Source organism: Leucoraja erinacea, chromosome 1 (genome assembly GCF_028641065.1).
Source record: "Leucoraja erinacea ecotype New England chromosome 1, Leri_hhj_1, whole genome shotgun sequence".
Lineage (NCBI taxonomy): Eukaryota > Metazoa > Chordata > Chondrichthyes > Rajiformes > Rajidae > Leucoraja > Leucoraja erinaceus.
This window is the reverse complement of record NC_073377.1, coordinates 33,540,544-33,559,349: the sequence shown is the minus strand read 5'-3', so window position 1 is coordinate 33,559,349 and position 18,806 is coordinate 33,540,544. Positions and strand designations below refer to the sequence as shown.

The window sequence follows — 18,806 nt, the reverse complement described above, 5'->3', positions numbered from 1 at the left end:
TAATAGGAGTCAAAAGATAGATCTAAATTATTTTTTTCAAAACCAAGTATAAACTTGTTATATTCCACATCATATTTGCATTTGAATTACAAATTAGCCAAATAAAATTAAAATCCATGTTAAATACAAGTTTTGAATGGAATTATTGTACTACACAAGGCTAAAGTTTATTATTGTCACATGTACTGAGATACAGTGAAAAGCTTTGTTTTGTATGCAATCCAAATAGATCAGATATACTATACATAAATACAATCGTCAACAGAAGTACAATAGAGCAAAGAATATAGTTCTCAGCATTGTAGCGCATTAGAATTTCCATAATTGTGAATTGGATAATTTCCTAGTTAATGGAAGGAGCATTCAGAGGCCTGATAACAGAGGGGAAGATGTTGTTCCTGACTCTGGTGTGTACGCGTTCAAATTCCTGTACCTTCTGCTGAATGGGAGCAGGGAGACGAAGGAAGGCCATGATGGGACAAGTCCGTGTTTATATTGGCTGCTTCTCTGAGGCAGCGTGAAGTGTAGATGGATTCAATGGTGGGGAGTCTGGTCTGTGCGATGGACTGGGATACATTAACAACTCTGCAATTTCTTGTCGTCTCGTGTGTCAACTCTCACATCACAACCTCACGAACTGATGCCTGGCAGCAACCATATAACCATATAACCATATAACCATATAACCATATAACAATTACAGCACGGAAACAGGCCATCTAGGCCCTACAAGTCCGTGCCGAACAACTTTTTTTCCCTTAGTCCCACCTGCCTGCACTCATACCATAACCCTCCATTCCCTTCTCATCCATATGCCTATCCAATTTATTTTTAAATGATACCAACAAACCTGCCTCCACCACTTCTACTGGAAGCAACAGATTTTGGAAAAAGGGAGACCCATACTTCAGAGATTAATATGTCTTTGCTGGCATTGGTGGTACAACTTCAACAGAGTGCAGGTTGAACAGAGTAAAATGTGTTAAGTATGGGAGCTCGGTGGGAGGGGAAGGAGGTGAAGCTTTGTGTTTTCAATATGTATGGTCACAATACAGGACGTTAAAAACATACATTAAAAAATTGGCAACCAAGGGGCAAAAGCCCAGAGGGAGTTTCATTATTAGTATCAATAGAGAAACATTGGAAAGTAAGGTCAAAAGACCAAAGACTGATAATCTAGTGATCTGATGGTCTTCCATTGCCTTTTTGTTGGTTGTTGGTTGTGGCAGAGTGGGTGCTGTGAAGATGTTTCCCCTACTGGGAGAGTTAATAATCCAAGGGTGAATTCCCAGAATATAGGTTGAGTCACTGAAGGCTGAGTTCAGGATGAATTTCTTCATGTAGTGAAATAAGAGGCTTTGTCATTTTCATTTTTGGAGATACAGTGCGGAAACAGGTCCTTCAGCCCACTGAGTCCGCACCGTCCAGCAATCACCCCATACACTAGCACTATCCTACACACAAGAGGGACAATTTAACCAAAGCTATTTCACCTATAATCCTGTACGTCTTTGGAGTGTGGGAGGAAACTGGAGGACCCAGAGAAAACCCACATAGATCAGAGGTAGCGTGTACACATTCCCCACAGTCAGCAGCTTTGGTCAGGATTGAATCTGGGTCTCTGGCGCTCTAGGGCATCAACTCCACTGCTCTGCCACTGTGCCGCCCAATGCGTTTTCAAACTATTCAGGGGAATCATGGGTTATGGGGATAAGGCAGGAAAATGGAGTCAAGCCTAAAGATTAGGTCAGCTGTTAACTTAATAAGAAATGCACCAGGCTGGAGGGCTTGAATAGCAAAGTGCTTCTTCTTCTTACACTTTAATGCCAACTGTGAAGCTCACAGCTAGGAAAATGCAGACCAATGAGTCTCCATATTGACAGTTCATAAATTGGGCAAAGCTGGGTTGTTCAAAATCCAGAGAGAAGACAGAAACTAAAAAACTACTGGAAGATCACAGGTATAACCATAAATGTGCTGGATAAGCACTGGCAGATAGTAAACAGAAATAAAGAAGAAATAAAATGATAAAGAATAGATGTTCAAAGAAATTAATAAAGTGAATGAAAATTGATACCAGGAATCTGTTATAACGTTTTTAAAAATCACAATAATTTCTTATCGTAGTTACTTTGCATTGCTATGACTTCAATACTGTAAATTGTGAATTGCTTTTCAATTAATATTTTTCTATTATTTATGTGTGTCACACATTCACAGCAAAAATTACATATGTGTCATGTTCTGAATCTTGTTCTGCACTGATGATGAAAGAAGTGCTTTTTTATTACTTCAACTATTAGGTTACCATGGCGATACTATTTTTCAATCTGGCTCGGTATATTTCAGAGTTACAAGCAAGATGTTGAGATTAAAAAAATGAAATGATCGAGCAATCAGAAGATGCAATCCTCCTGCATGACCTACTGTAACACTTTAATGACACTCAACAATTTATTCAGATGCGCTGTAGAAAGCATCCTATGAGGATGCATCTCAACATGGTTTGGGAACTGTTCTGCTCAATACCACAAGAAATTGTGGATGCAGTTCAGTCCAGCACGCAAACCAGCCTCGCTCCCCCATATAAACTCCATCTACACTTCACACTGGCTCAGGATAGCAGCCAACATAATCAAGGACCACTCACACATTCTCCCCTTTTTCCATCAAGCAGAAGATACAAAAGCTTGAAAGCATGTGCCATCAAATTAAAGAACAGCTTTTTGCACACTATTATCAGACTATTGGAGGAACCTCTCATAAGCTAGAGATTGTACCCGATCTATTCTCATTGCAGCCCTTGCACTTTTTTTATCTGCCCTTTCAATGTTGTTGTTCATAACTCATAGGAGCAGCTATAGGCAATGTGGCCCATCATGTCTAGTCTGCCATTCAATCGGGCTTATCTATCCTTCCCTTTCAACCCCATTCTCCTGCCTTCTCCCCATAATATTTGAGATCCTTACTAATCAAGAACCCATCAATCTCCGCTGTAAAAATACCCAATGACGGCCTCCACAGCCATCTGTGGCAATGAATTCTATAGATTCACTGCCCTCTGGCTCATGAAATTCCTCCTCATCTCCTTTCCAAAGGTAGGTCCTGCACTATTTTGTAACGCTGCATTCTGCACTGTTTCCTTTCTCTTTTTGAACAACCTGTTGTCCTCATGTATAGTTTGATTGTATTCATGCAGGTAAAATAAAGTGTTTCTCTATACCTTTGTACACATCACAATAATAATAAGAATGCTGTGGTGGATGTTTGTGTTGATTTTTTATTGTGTATTGTGTGTTCCTTTTTGATTGTACCACTGCTGGCAAGTTCATTTCCCCGCACTTTAGAAACATAGAAACATAGAAAATAGGTACAGGAGTAGGCCATTCGGCCCTTCGAGCCTGCACCGCCATTCAATATGGTCATGGCTGATCATTCAACTCAGTATCCCATCCCTGCCTTCTCTCCATACCCCCTGATCCCTTTAGCCACAAGGGCCACATCTAACTCCCTCTTAAATATAGCCAATGAACTGGCCTCAACTACCTTCTGTGGCAGAGAATTCCACAGATTCACCACTCTCTGGGAAAAAATTGATTTTCTCATCTCGGTCCTAAAAGACTTCCCTCTTATCCTTAAACTGTGACCCCCTAGTTCTGGACTTCCCCAACAGAGGGAATAATCTTCCTGCATCTAGCCTGTCCAACCCCCTAAGAATTTTGTAAGTGTATCTATATTGTGTATGTGATGAATAAATCTGATTGATTGATTGATTGATTGATAATAAATTGATTGATAATAAACAATCCTAATAATCACACTGGATAGGGATTTATCTCAGTTCTGGGAAGAAACAGGCATATGAAGTAAGATTTTGAAAACAGAGGAAGAGATTTAGATAGTTTCCTGTACTGAGTCTTCACACTACCCAAGTGATTCAATGCATCTGCTCACAGATCCAGGTTAATCTCTCCTTCAATGCCTCGCACATGTGAACACTGAATCTTGTTAGTGACACTTGTTTTTCGTCTCTGAAGAGAGTGAGTATCATAGTAAACACAAAAAATGTCAGAGACACACATCTGCTCAATTAGCATCTGTAGAGGGAAAAACAGAGAAATACAGATCCGCTGATCATGGAGAAATGTTGCACAGAAATGGGCCCTTTGACTCACCACATCTGTGCCAACCTTTTCCCTATCTACACTAATCTCATTTGTCCACTGAATATTTCCAGAGGAGTTCTGTTTCCATTTTAGCTTTTCAGCACCCACAGCATTTAGCTTTTGTATTTTGTTAGTTCTACGAATTGAAAAGATAGACAGTTGTCATGTGAATGGCTTCCTGGGAATGCGAGGGAGTGACCCACTTGAATTTCAGATGATCCAAGAAGAACTTCACCCTTTTCAGCCTCACAAATAAGTGAAATGCCACTTCTATACGCAGATTGAAAAATATTCATTGGGCTTCTAAATCCTTGAGAGTTTCTATTTCTGAGATGAAAAAGCCAACCTCTGACAAAAGTACAGAAGCCTAATGTTTACATAATCTTGACATAAAGCAAGAAGCCCGCACATCAAAATGACAGGCTTGGCCAGTACTATTGCAGCTGTTACATACCATGTGAATAAGTAAAAAAAGATGATGTATCATTTCCTTTATAAAACTGATAGGCACTTTGATTATTTCACTCACTGATAATTATGTTGTGAGACAGATTATGTTAAGTAATTAATTCTAATTGTAGTCTGGAACAATCATTAAAATGACAGACTTTAACTCTTCATGGAGCTGAAGGTTACCATTCAGCTGGCGATAGAGGCTGTCCATTATAGGATGTACTTGGATGATGTTCAAAATCCCATCTTCCACTAGAGACAAACGGATAGTTACGTGTACTGCCGGCGTGAGTATATAATTTTAGTCAGGGCGAGTCAGCCAGAATTACTGTCCACTGTTGATTTTGTCATTTTAAAATAATGGTGCACAGTAAGCAATACTGAAATAGCCCTGCTTGCAGCAGTAAAATAATGAAAATGTTTAAACCATCCTCTCTTGCAAAGTTAACGGGGCTTAAATAAAACTGTATGCCCCTCTTATCTAAAGCAGCTATTAATCATGTTGCAAACATGACTGAATCCTACAATTAATATTTACAAGTTAGTATTGTTCATTTGACACTCTCAGTAAAGTAGATTTTGTTGGTGTTCAGATCAATTCTCATCCCCAATCATCCATTCTAATGACTTCCACCTCAGAACAAAGGACTAACGTCTCCCTCCCATTTTTCATTGAGTCTCTGATCTTTTACAAGTCATATCTTGTTTTACTTTCGCCAAGAGACAAGTCAAGAGTGGTTCACTGTTATATGGACTGAACATGGAACAATTAAGTTCTTACTTGCAGCACCATAACAAGTATGCAAACACAATACTTTTAACTGACATTGTAATAATTTCAATAAAATTAAAAAACACTATTAGTGCATGAAAACCTGAAGTCTCTAACACACCCAAAACAGTTTCTAGTTCATAGTTTAGTTGGTGTTTGCAGTGTTCAAGAGCCTGATGGCTGTTGAGAAGGAGATGTTCCTGAACCTGGAGGTCCTGGACATTTGTTTCTACTATTAAATGTTGATAGATCCTTTATCTTGCTGGGTCAGTTGGACCAACACAGTTGTGCCTAAGGTACACAAAAATGCTGGAGAAACTCAGCGGGTGCAGCAGCATCTATGGAGCAAAGGAAATAGGCGACGTTTCGGGTCCAAAACCCTTCTTCAGACTGATGGGGGTGGGGGGGGGGGGGAGAAGGAAGGAAAAAGGGAGGAGGAGGAGCCCGAGGGCAGGGGGATGGGAGGAGACAGCTCGAGGGTTAAGGAAGGGGAGGAGACAGCAAGGGCTAGCAAAACTGGGAGAATTCAACGTTCATGCCATCCGGACGCAAGCAACCCAGGCGGAATATGAGGTGCTGTTCCTCCTCAACAAAGTTTCACACTGCTCATTGTGCATTGGGAGTGTACCCCTCCAATGGTTCAGACAGCACGATGTGGATAATGGGTGCTCCTCGCCACTGTTTCACGCTGCAAATTGGGCATGTTCCTGTCCAGTGGTTCACACTGCCCAAGGGTGGATCAAGGGTGCTCTTCTCTGCTGGGTCACACTGCATCCAGTCAGAGCGAATTTCAAATAATCAGTGCTTTTGTCACATAATATCTGTGACCTGGGTTTGATCCTCACCTCCAACCCTGTCTGTGTGGTGTTTGCATGTTCTGCCCATTGACTTCATGTTCTGCCCCCCATTCCCTTCCTCGGTGCTCTGATTTCCTCCTATATTACAAAGACGTGTTGGTATGTTAATTGGCAGCAGTGCATTTGCCCGTGTGTAGGTGGGTGGCAGGAACATCACAGGGGGAAGTGCGAGTGATGGAAACTCACATTTAATAATATGTAAAGGACAACCTTTCCTCCCTTACAATTGTCTTGATTAGAGTCATAGGCTCTTTGGCCTAACTTGCTTATGCTGACCGAGGTGCACCATCTACGCTTGTCCCACATCCACTTTCTGCCCATATCCCTCTAAACCTTTCCTATCCATGTACCTGTCCAAATGTCTTTTAAAGATTGTTACAGTGCCTGCCTCAACTACCTCATCTGGCAGCTCGTTCCCTATACCCACCACACTCTGAGAAAAAAGGTTGCCTCTCAAGTCCCTATTAAATGTTTACCCTCTCAGCTTAAAGTCAAGTCAAGTCAAGTTTATTTGTCATATACACATACGTGATGCGCAGTGAAATGAAAAGTGGCAATGCTTGCGGATTGTGCAAAAAACTACAAAACAGAATAGAACAGAATCAGTAATTACATATCAGTGAGAAAAAAAAACAGTAATTTAAAAAAAGACACAACACAACAGTAATAGCTCTGTCCCACTGTACATTCAAAGAGTTCTCCCGGGTTTGCCCTGATCGAACTCAGAGATTTACGGTAATGGCCGCTCGCAGGTACCCGGGGCTCTCGTGGACATTTTTCACCATGTTGAAAAATCTTTACGAGTCTTCCCGAGCTTACCTGCCATTAGCGAGTCTTCCCAAGTACCTGCCGTTAGCGTTACTAGCCGCTAAGAGACGTCCCCGAGCTCCGACGTACCCGCTACGTTCATTCTACATCTTTACCACAAATTTGATTTTTTTTTAAACTCGGGGAGCACTTCAATGAACTCGTACCGTGGGGCAGGGCTTTTAATTGGTACAGTAAGTTAGTCCCTGGTGAGATAAGAGTTTACAGTCCTAATGGCCTCTGGGAAGAAACTCCGTCTCATCCATCTGGTTCTTGACTTCCCCTACACTATGCAAAAGTCTGTGCATTGATTCTTTCTATTGCCTCCTTTTACACACCTCTGTGAGGTCACCCCTCAACCTCCTGAGCTCCATGGAATAAAGTCCTGTTTGAAATGAATAGTCTCTGAATCTGGGCTGAGCCTAATTTGATGCAAGTACAGTGAGGTTATCCACTTGAATCCTGACCTGTATATTTCAGACTGTATAAAGCTTAATTTCATTCCTTGTGATTTTTCTTGGATCCAAATTGAAGACTTTTTAACCATAAGATGAAACCTCCTTGGTAATATTGACTGACATTTTCCTTGAGGGTTGCTTTAAATAAAGAAGCATTTCTGTATTTACATCCAAGATCTGGCTATCTGGGAGTTCAACTACTTAACGTACATTCAGCACAATCATAAATTCTTTGGATCACAATTAATTGTGGACATTTTTTTATTAAATAATACGATTCTTATCTGAAAGTGTGTTTTAAGCACAGATAATTAGCTTCTTTACCCTGGCCCCTAATCCTACTTGAGGCTTTGCTATATAAATGAATGAGTGTGAACCATTTTGAAAGCAGTACATGCAGCTCCACATAAAGTGGGAGACTGCAGCTTTTAATGATCTGTGATTCGATAATATTTCAATTCTTTGGTTCATGGAATTAGACTGGTCATAGTGGTTCATATTGTAACTAGAGAATTCACAACCAAAAAGGGGTTTCTATTAGTGTTGAATGCAATTTGTGGCTGTGATTCCATTACATTCAAAGAGTCTTTTCAGTACATTAAACAATTGGCTATACAAAGCTGTCGGGTCATTTCTTTTCACCAACGGTGTTTGAATCATCTAATCTTAGTTCTATTTAAAGTGATACTTAGGAGGTGGCACAGTGGTAGAGTTGCTGCCTAATGCCCCTGTCCCACTTAGGAAACCTGAACGGAAACCTCTGGAGACTTTGCACCCCACCCAAGGTTTCCGTGCAGTTCCCGGAGGTTGCAGGTGGTTGCCGAAGGTTGCAGATAGGGAGACTGACAAAAACCTCTGGGATCCTACGGGAACCGCACGGAAACCTTGGGTGGGGCGCAAAGTCTCCAGAGGTTTCCGTTCAGGTTTCCTAAGTGGGACAGGGGCATTACAGTGCCAGAGACCTGGGTTTGATGATAGATAGATAGATAGATAGATAGATAGATAGATAGATAGATAGATAGATAGATAGATAGATAGATAGATAGATAGATAGATAGATAGATAGATAGATAGATAGATAGATAGATAGATAGATAGATAGATAGATAGATAGATAGATAGATAGATAGATAGATAGATAGATAGATCCTTTATTGTCATTCAGACCTTTTGGTCTGAACGAAATTATGTTGCCTGCAGTCATACACAGAATCAATAATAACAAAACATACAATAAACACAAATTAAACATCCACCACAGTGAGTTCACCAAGCACATCCTCACTGTGATGGAGGCAAAGTCTTAGTCTCCGTCTCTTCCCTCCTTGTTCTCCCTCTGCGCTGAGGCGATCGATCCAGGCCGAAGATGCCGCTCTCCAGTCCAGCGGACCTCCGTGGTGATGTCGCCGCCGCCGAAAGCCGGAACGCCGTCTCCGCTCCGAGACGGCCCGCCACAGCATCAGCTCCGGGCAGCCGCCCCAGCTCCGGGCCCGCCGCTCCAGGGTCCCGCAGTCTCCGCTCCGGGCCGCCGCCCCAGCTCCAGGCCACTGCCCCAGCTCCGGGTCCCGCAGTCTCAGCTCCGAGCCCCGCTGCATCAGCTCCAGGCCGCCGCCAAAAGCCAGAACGTCGCACCAGCAAGTCGGGCCACCGCTGCCTTAGCCCCGAAGACGGCCAGCCTCTCGTTGGTAAGTCCTGGCTGGCTCTGCCTCAGGAGCCTCAGGGTCGGTCACAGGTTGGAAGCCACCAGCTCTGCCATTAGGCCTCAGCGCAGACGGAGGCAGAGAAGGGGGATACAACATGAAAAAGTTGCATTCCCCCGAAGGAAGAGACAGAGAACATGTTTCAACCCCCACCCCCTCTCTAACACAACCCAACAAACTAAAACTTAACCAAAACAAGACAAAAAAAACCAACAGAAAAAAGTAAAGACAGACGGACTGCAGGCGAGCCGCAGCTGTTAACAGCGCCGCCACTTCCGGATCTGTACAGAGTTTGTATATGGAGTATGTATATTGGGGTATGTGCTATTTGTACAGAGTTTGTATATTCTCCCTGTGATTGCATGGGTTTTCTTCAGGTGCTCCGGTTTCCTCCCACATTCCAAAGATGTACAGGCTTGTAGGTTAATTGCCTTTAGTTAAAACTGTAAATTGTCTCTAGTGTGTAGGATGGTGCTAGTGTACGGAGATCGCTGGTCGGTGCAGACTTGGTGGGCTGAAGGGCCTGTTTCCACACTGTATCTCTAAAATCTAAATTCTAAAATGATTAGCAAATTAATGCATTTTAGACATTCAGCTCTTAAAAACTGAATTTAACTTCACTACTCAGTGCCCATAACTAACCTTCTTAATAGTTTTGATTCATCAATTTGTAAACCAAGATAATAAAAACACATACCCTGCTCTTGATTTTAATTTACATGGAGGAACTGAAAGTTGGTAGTCATGTCACTGGCATGACCACGGGTTGTGGCACCAGGCTAGGCAGGACATTTGGATTTGTGCCTGGAAGGTCATGGATTTGTGCCTGGAAGGTCATGTTTGACTAATCTTCTTGAATTTTTTGAAGAGGTTACTAGGGAAATTGACGAGGGTAAGGCAGTGGATGTTGTCTATATGGACTGCAGTAAGGCCTTTGACAAAGTTCCTCATGGTAGGTTAAAAAGGTTTAACTGTTGGGTATAAATGCAGGAATAGGAAGATGGATTCAACAGTGGCTGAATGGGAGAAGCCAGAGGGTAATGGTGGATGGCTGTTTATCGGGTTGGAGGCAGGTGACTAGTGGGGTGCCTCAGTGATCTGTGTTGGGTCCTTTGTTGTTTGTCATGTACATCAATGATTTGGATGAAGGTGTGGTAAATTGGATTAGTAAGTATGCAGATGATAGGGGGTGTTGTGGATAATGAAGAGGATTTCCAAAGTCTACAGAGTGATTTAGGCCATTTGGAAAAACGGGCTGAAAGATGGCAGATGGAGTTTAATGCTGATAAATGTGAGGTGCTACACCTTGGCAGGACAAATCAAAATAGGACGTACATGGTAAATGGTAGGGAATTGAAGAATACTTGAACAGAGGGATCTGGGTATAACCATGCATAGTTCCTTGAAGGTGGAATCTCATATAGATAGGGTGGTAAAGAAAGCTTTTGGTATGCTAGCCTTTATAAATCAGAGCATTGAGTATAGAAGCTGGGATGTAATGTTAAAATTGTACAAGGCATTGGTGAGACCAAATCTGGAGTATGGTGTACAATTTTGGTCGCCCAATTATAGGAAGGATGTCAACAAAATAGAGAGAGTACAGACGAGATTTACTAGAATGTTGCCTGGATTTCAACAACTAAGTTACAGAGATAGGTTGAATAAGTTAGGTCTTTATTCTCTGGAGCGCAGAAGGTTGAGGGGGGACTTGATAGAGGTCTTTAAAATGATGAGAGGGATAGACAGAGTTGATGCGGACAAGCTTTTCCCTTTGAGAATAGGGAGGATTCAAACAAGAGGACATGACTTCAGAATTAAGGGACAGAAGTTTAGGGGTAATATGAGGGGGAACTTCTTTACTCAGAGAGTGGTAGCGGTGTGGAATGAGCTTCCAGTGGAAATGGTGGAGGCAGGTTCATTGGTATAATTTAAAAATAAATTGGATAGGCATATGGATGAGAAGGGAATGGAGGGTTATGGTATAAGCGCAGGCAGGTGGGACTAAGGGGAAAAAAAAATTTGTTCGGCACGGACTTGTAGGGCCGAGATGGCCTGTTTCCGTGCTGTAATTGTTATATGGTTATATGGTTATATGGTTATTTGACCTCTGGTGATGATGATACTTTATTGCCACTTGCAGCTAGGTACAGTGAATATCTTTGTTTTTGCATATAAAGTACACAAAAAAGTCACCACAAATATGCCAACAAAGTTACAAGAAGTACTCATCCCTTCTTCGTTCTATCCCCCCGTCCATCGGGTCCCCCTTAGTGCCTCATCCCCCTTTGTTGATCACTGCTTAATGATCAATGATCTCAGTTATGTGGGATAATAAATGCTAGTTTCGGCCTGAATGGTTTAAGCTTGCAGCAAAGGAGAAATCAACTGTTGTTCACAACCATGATGGTGCTCTTCAGTAACTCATGTAATTTATTTATTTATGCACAGATTCATGGGGTGAATTGTCCATACCTAACTGCCCCTGAACTGAATAAAGAGTCAATCATATTGGTGGGTGAGCACAGACAGGCTAACTTGGATAAGTCATGCAGGTGGAGTTTTCAATAAAAGGCTGTTCGTTTCATGTTCACCATTACTAATATTAATTCTCTTTAATTCAAGATTTATTGAATTTATTTATTCAGGGTGAAGAAGGGTCCCAACCTGAACTGTCCCCTATTCATGTCCCCCAGAGATGCTGTCTGGCCCACCGAGTTACTTCAGCACTTTGATTTCAGCATCTGCAGTTACCTGCATCTCCATTGAGTACAGGTGGTGTTAGGATCCAATATTAATCCAGTGACGAAGGGACTTTGTATTGCATCAAACCTATGTTGTGTAATATTCTTTGGTATATTTGAATGCAATTAAATTTGCGTATTACTTCTACAAAGATTGATATGGGTATTAGTTTATTATTGTCACATGTACACAGCTACAGTGAAAAGGTCTGTTTGCTTGCTATCCAGTCATATCATACTCTACATGAGTACAATCAAGCCAAACACAAGAGAGTCAAGAGTTCAAGAGTCAATTTAATTGTCATTTGGACCCCTGGAGGTCCAAACGAAATGCTGTTTCTGCAGCCATACATTACACACAAAAAGACCCCAGACACAAACATAATTACATTTTACATAAACATCCATCACATAGCTGTGATGGAAGGTCAAATAAACTTATCTCTCCACTGCACTCTACCCCCCCAGATGTCAGAGTCAAAGTCATAGCCCCCGGCTGGCGATGGCGATTGTCCCGCGGCCATTAAAGCCACGCCGGGTTGTGCGAGGTCGCACACCGGGTCAAGAAGAACAGGCTGTGCAAAGAGAAAAATACCAGAGTGCAGAATTTGGTGAGATAGCATTATTGTGTTATGGTTACAGAAAAAAAACAGATTAAAAATTTGCAGGGGCTGCAATGAGGTAGGTTGGGAGATTAGGACTACACCCTAATTTATAAGAGAACCATTCAGTAGTCTGATAACAGTGGGGAAAAATCACTTCCGAATTTGGTGGTACATACTTTCAGCCTCTATGGGGAGAAGGCAGGCACGGGTTATTGATTGGGGACGATCAGCCATGATCACAATGAATGGCGGTGCTGGCTCGAAGGGCTGCATGGCCTCCTCCTGCACCTATTTTCTATGTTTCTATGTTTCTATCTCCAGCTAGACGGGAGAGGGGAGAAGAGGAAATGACTGGGGTGAAACTGGCCTTGATTATGTTGGTTTCTTTCCCAAGGCAACGGTGGAGATAAGAAAAAGGGGTAAAAATGTGTTATATTTTAAAGCAATCTTTTTTTTATTATCTGCACAAACACTGAACCCACTCATGTAAGTATCAAATATCGAGCAAGACAGTGCCTGAACTGAGCGATTTGTTGCATGCTGGTCCCAGAGGAGGATCTACAATCATCCGATACAATCACCCTCCTCATTTAAAATCTCTTTTCACAGAAACATAGAAAATAGGTGCAGGAGTAGGCCATTCGGCCCTTCGAGCCTGCACCGCCATTCAATATGATCATGGCTGATCATCCAACTCAGTATCCTGTACCTGCTTTCTCTCCATATCCCCTGATCCCCTTAGCCACAAGGGCCACATCTAACTCCCTCTTAAATATAGCCAATGAACTGGCCTCAACTATATTCTGTGGCAGAGATTTTCCACGTAAATCTAGGCACTACATTGCTGAGATCTATAATTTCCACTCTGTACCACATCCTTCACTCTTCCTCTTGTACTTGAGAATGTTTTCATTCTATTCATGTCCAGTCTGATTTGAATGGATAGTAACAAAAAACAAAAACTTTTCACAGACCTAAACCGAGACCTAAACCTGGGCTAATAAACCTCGACCTAAACCAAATGACTAGAAGTCAAATAGTGTGAAATAGTTAGTAGTCGATGGCGGCAGACCATGTTCCTCCACAGGTGGCGTATATAGGCAGTGGGACGTACTGTCTCACCCCAAGTGCCCAGCGGTATCAGCACGGATCACAGCTGTGGTGCCCGATACCGCCCAGCAGCTTCTGTTTTAAACCCAGGGCAGAAGTCCATGTGGCACAGCAGCGAATATTACCCATCCCGGAACCTTCTTCGGTTCACCTCTCGGTACGAGAAAATGTAACTGACATATCTAACTATGTGGCCCATTTCGGGTATGATATTCCCCCAGTGAAGGAAAAATTAAAAGAGTTGTGGCGGTCGAGTTGTCGCACAAACACTTCTTCTCCCTGGAACAAAAGACACTGGATATCGCCAGGGAGATCGAAGAGATCAAGCCTCCACGTTGGTGGGACCTGGAGTTCTGGATCGTAGTTCCAGCATGGGTCCGCATCGTGTCCCATGTTCTGATCATCTGCCAGATGATAATTGTGGTGTATTTGCTATGCATTAATTGCAAATTTAAAAGGCGGAGGAGGATGGCCTGGTAAATCGAGCCGCCCGCAACACCTCGTCACTGTAAAATGTCTGTACTCTATTGCAATGGTTTTCGTGCATATGTTGTGATCCCTGCATTTTCAGGGAATGGTCGTGATGGTATTGTATGGTTTGTGGGATTGATTTAAAGTAAAAGGTGTATAGTGTAAGTTAATATGCTTCAAGGGCCTAGTTTAGCCATTAAGGGGTCTTTCGGGGTACATAATTTCACCATCTCGCCAGGAGTGTTTACAGCTCTTGAGGCTGGAGGAGTTGCCCACTAACTTTGTCAATCGATACGGTCCGTGCAAGCCTGGACGTATCGTAGGGGCATGTAAGTTATTGGGGCAATTCCTCCAAAATTATGGAAGAACTCGGATAAGGACATGGACATTTTAAAACAGACTGACTGGCTGCAAAGGGAAAAAACCCCAATCCACAAACGAAGAACCAGTTTCGAACCTGTCTGTGGGCCTGGGTATGCAGGAAAGGCTGAGACGGAGATAACAAGATTATCTTTGAAACACAAAGGAAGGTACCGAGCCTCAGCAGACGGTGGTAAACAGGCCAACAGCAAAACATATCACCATCGTGGATGACCCATCCATCGGGACAATGGGAGCCCATCCAGGCGATGGGATAACCATCAGGCTGAGGGATCATGACATCAGCAAACCCCTTATCATCGGAAGCCTATTGTTCATGCCAGATTGAAACTGGGAATCATCAAAAGACCCTTTTGTCCAGAGGACCACCTGGGGGGTTTCAAGGGAGAAACTCAAGTATAAAAAGCAAGAGTCAAGCCAGAACTCGCTCTCTCTTTCTGCTCTGCTGGACGGCTCGTGACCCTGCATCAATCTAGCTGTAAGTACCCCAGTGACCTGGTGAAGTTCCCGAAATAGGATAGAGGTTGAGAGAAGAAGGGAAAAGGGGGGGTGTACTTGTAAGTAAAATTGTGTAAAGTAAGTTTTACGACGTGCCCGATAGTTTTCCTTCCATAGTCTTAGTTTAAAGCATAAGTTTAGTCACGTATTATGTAGTGTTGGTGAGATTCGATTTCTCATTGTTTAATAAAGCCTGTAAATTTTAGACTTGCTTTGAGTCCATCTTGGTTTCTGTTTTCTCTCATCAGCACACTCTGGTCAATTCAACCTTTTATCATATCCCACCATAATTCCAAGGTCTCTAACCCAGGGGAATCCCTTTTGTTGTATTCTCTCTCTTGGGAACCGCTCGAGTGGAGTGGTGGCCGTTTGACCCTCCAACAAGGGAGAGAATAACTCGGGCAGTTGGGCCCGAAGTGGAGTAAAGGGAAACTAAATGACATGACAATAATAAACATAAATAGTTTAGAAGCTGAGTATAGAAGCTGGGATGTAATGTTAAAATTGTACAAGGCATTGGTGAGACCAAATCTGGAGTATGGTGTACAATTTTGGTCACCCAATTATAGGAAGGATGTCAACAAAATAGAGAGAGTACAGAGGAGATTTACTAGAATGTTGCTGGGGTTTCAACAACTAAGTTACAGAGATAGGTTGAATAAGTTAGGTCTTTATTCTGGAGCACAGAAGGTTAAGGGGGGACTTGACAGAGGTCTTTAAAATGATGAGAGGGATAGACAGAGTTGATGTGGACACGCTTTTCCCTTTGAGAATAGGGAAGATTCAAACAAGAGGACATGACTTCAGAATTAAGGGACAGAAGTTTAGGGGTAACATGAGGGGGAACTTCTTTACTCAGAGAGTGGTAGCGGTGTGGAATGAGCTTCCAGTGGAAGTGATGGCGGCAGGTTCGTTGGTATCATTTAAAAATAAATTGGATAGGCATATGGATGAGAAGGGAATGGAGGGTTATGGTATGAGTGCAGGCAGGTGGGACTAAGGGAAAAAAGTTGTTCGGCACGGACTTGTAGGGGCGAGATGGCCTGTTTCCTTGCTGTGATTGTTATATGGTTATATGGTTAAAAATATAAATCTAATGACTAGAGTAGTTAAATAGCGTGAAAGAGTTAGCAGTCTGTAGACACTGTCACCAAGAATACTTTCAAAAATTTACTCCAGGCAGCAAAAGGAGGGACTGCTGCTTGGGGAGATTGTTTCATTGAATTCCAATTTATACTCATGTGACAACCTATCTTCGGCTTCTCTCGTACTTTCCCTGATCAAACGCATCTGGAAATAATGCCTTCAAAAGACCGTGCTACATATAAGCAGCACTTCCATAAATGTGCATGCCGAACACGTGTATCTTTAGATGTTGCGGAAAGAATGCTCAGGAGGCAGCCTCCTTCATAATCTAAGACTACATTTCTTAAAATACACTATGATTCTCTGCAGTTTGTGCAAATATAATTTCCTGTGGAAGTACATACGGCTACATAAATGCTCCAGGGATCTGTGTTCAGGTCTCTTTTGACTAAGCATAAATTAGTTAGATGATAAAATAGAGGGAATAATATCCAATTTTGTTGAATCAGAAGTCAAGGAAAATTGTCACAAAGATTTTGGAATGTAGTTCAATAGAGACTGAAAAAAGTGCATGTTAGGAAATGAAGGATAAAGATGAATCTGGTCTTCATGTTGATTTCTGGAATGGAAGAAAACTGTGCAACAAATGCAGAGACTTCTAAAATGGATAGCAAGTGAAACAATTTCTTAAAAAAGACAAATGTAATTGTGAGTTTTATTCTCACAAGGACAGCTGACTAAAATGTGGAGATGATGAATTGTTAGAATATAACATTCAGTTTTGCTATCTTATTAGCGCAAAGTAATCGGAGCTGTGGAAAATATTCAATTAGATATTACCACAAATTTAATCATATATTTCAGAGAGCCATCAAAAAGATTAGTGTAAACTCGAGCAGATAGGTTAAGGGAAGAATCTCCAGAAATATTCAAATAAATAATGAGTTTGAGAGGCTGTGTAGTAAAAAAAAACAAGCAGTGATGGATCAAGAATAAGGGGTTGCAACTTAAGATGGGTAATAAGGTAATACAGGGCAAGGCAACTTAATTCATGTAAATTTGTTTCATTCCATTCGTTCTAATTTAATTCGGGATATTACTCAATTGAATAAATTTGACGTGAAGGTGATCACAACAACATTTAAAATGGTGTTACATAAATTATACTATAGAATTAAGGCTTGGTGGGCAGGACAGCAAGGGAAAGGATTTGAAGAGCTACAAAACCTTCTGGGATAATTATAATTCTACAGGAGTTAACATAAAATTTAAAAATTCTGGTGTGTTCTTAATTTTAGTAACCACACCTCTTGTGTTCGTTCCCTCAGCTGTCTAAGCTGAGTTATAACATTCCCATCCCTTGATTCTTACCTCTTTTTCTTTCTTTAAAAGATACCATAAAATCTACCCCATTCATCATTCTTAACATCTCCTTATAGGGTTCAATATTAAACTTTATTCTTAAGGTCCTGTGAAGCACATCGGAGCAGTTTACCACATCAATGTTCCTATTGTGGTTTTTTGAAGATAAAGAATAAGAAGCTGGCCAGTGATTCTGTTACAAAGACAGATCTTTAGGATATATATAATCGAATGTATTTTTTAATGTAGGAAGGAACTACACTAGTTGTGGGAGCTTCGATCGCCCCAGTGGATGGTTCGACTGCTCCGACCGCGGGGGGGAACAAAGAGGGAAGAAGATTGGACTTTATTGCTTTCCATCACAGTGAGGAATGTGGGGAATCCACTGTGGTGGATGTTCATCTTAACTTTTCAGGGGATATGGTGAGAAGGCAGGAATGGGGTACTTAATGTGGATGATCAGCCATGATCATAGTGAATGACAGTGCTGGCTAGAAGGGCCGAATGGCCTACTACTGCACCTATTGTCTATTGTCTATTGTCTTTTGTGTAGTTATGTGTCGTTTCTTTTTTTTAGTATGGCTGTATGGTAATTCGAATATCACTGTACCTTAATTGGTAGACGTGACAATAAAAGACATTGAACTGCAGATGCTGGTTTACACGTGACAATGGGGTAACATGGGACATGACATTGAACTGCAGAGACCCTTCTTCAGACAAATGTAATTTTTCATGAGTTTGGAAACTGGTGCTATCAGCTGTGGGAAAAGAGATTACTTGGGCATGACTTAAGCATCTTGCGAGATCAGTGATGGATATACTTCAACAAATAATCAAGCATTATGCCTTATGTGGCAGCAACATTCCTAGGATAAGATATTAGTTGGGAAAGTTATAAAGGTCAAACAGCAATATAACTAAACACTCTCAAAAATATGTGCTTATGGGCCTGTCCCACTTAGGCAACTTTTTAGGCGACTATAGGAGACTATGCGGTCACCACATGGTCGCCGGTAGGCGCCGGTGTGTCGCCTGTATGGTCGTGAGTAGTTTCCTCAGTCGCCCAAAGAGTCGTAACATCTTTCTGGCCGCCAAAAAATTTTCAACGTTCATTAATTTTTGGTGACAGTGGCGACCTTGGGTTTGACGCCAAATGTGCGTAGCTTGACGTAGGTGCCAACGTAGGTTGTCGCCAGTTTAATGTAGGCAGTCACCAGGATGTCGTAGTTTGTCACCAGGATGTCGTAGGCTGTAACCAGGATGTTGTTGGTTGTCGACAGGTGATGAAGGTTGTCGCCAGTGCTAACTTTGGTGAATTTCAATGTCATATTCGCTG

The 18,806-nt window shown here is 42.0% G+C and overlaps 1 protein-coding gene across 7 annotated transcripts in view; it reads right to left on the bottom strand.

The window, feature by feature from the left end:
* Positions 1 to 18,806, bottom strand: part of celf4 (CUGBP, Elav-like family member 4) — a 1,152,430-nt gene that overhangs the window by 675,075 nt on the left and 458,549 nt on the right. The gene's annotated exons all lie outside the window — the stretch shown is intronic.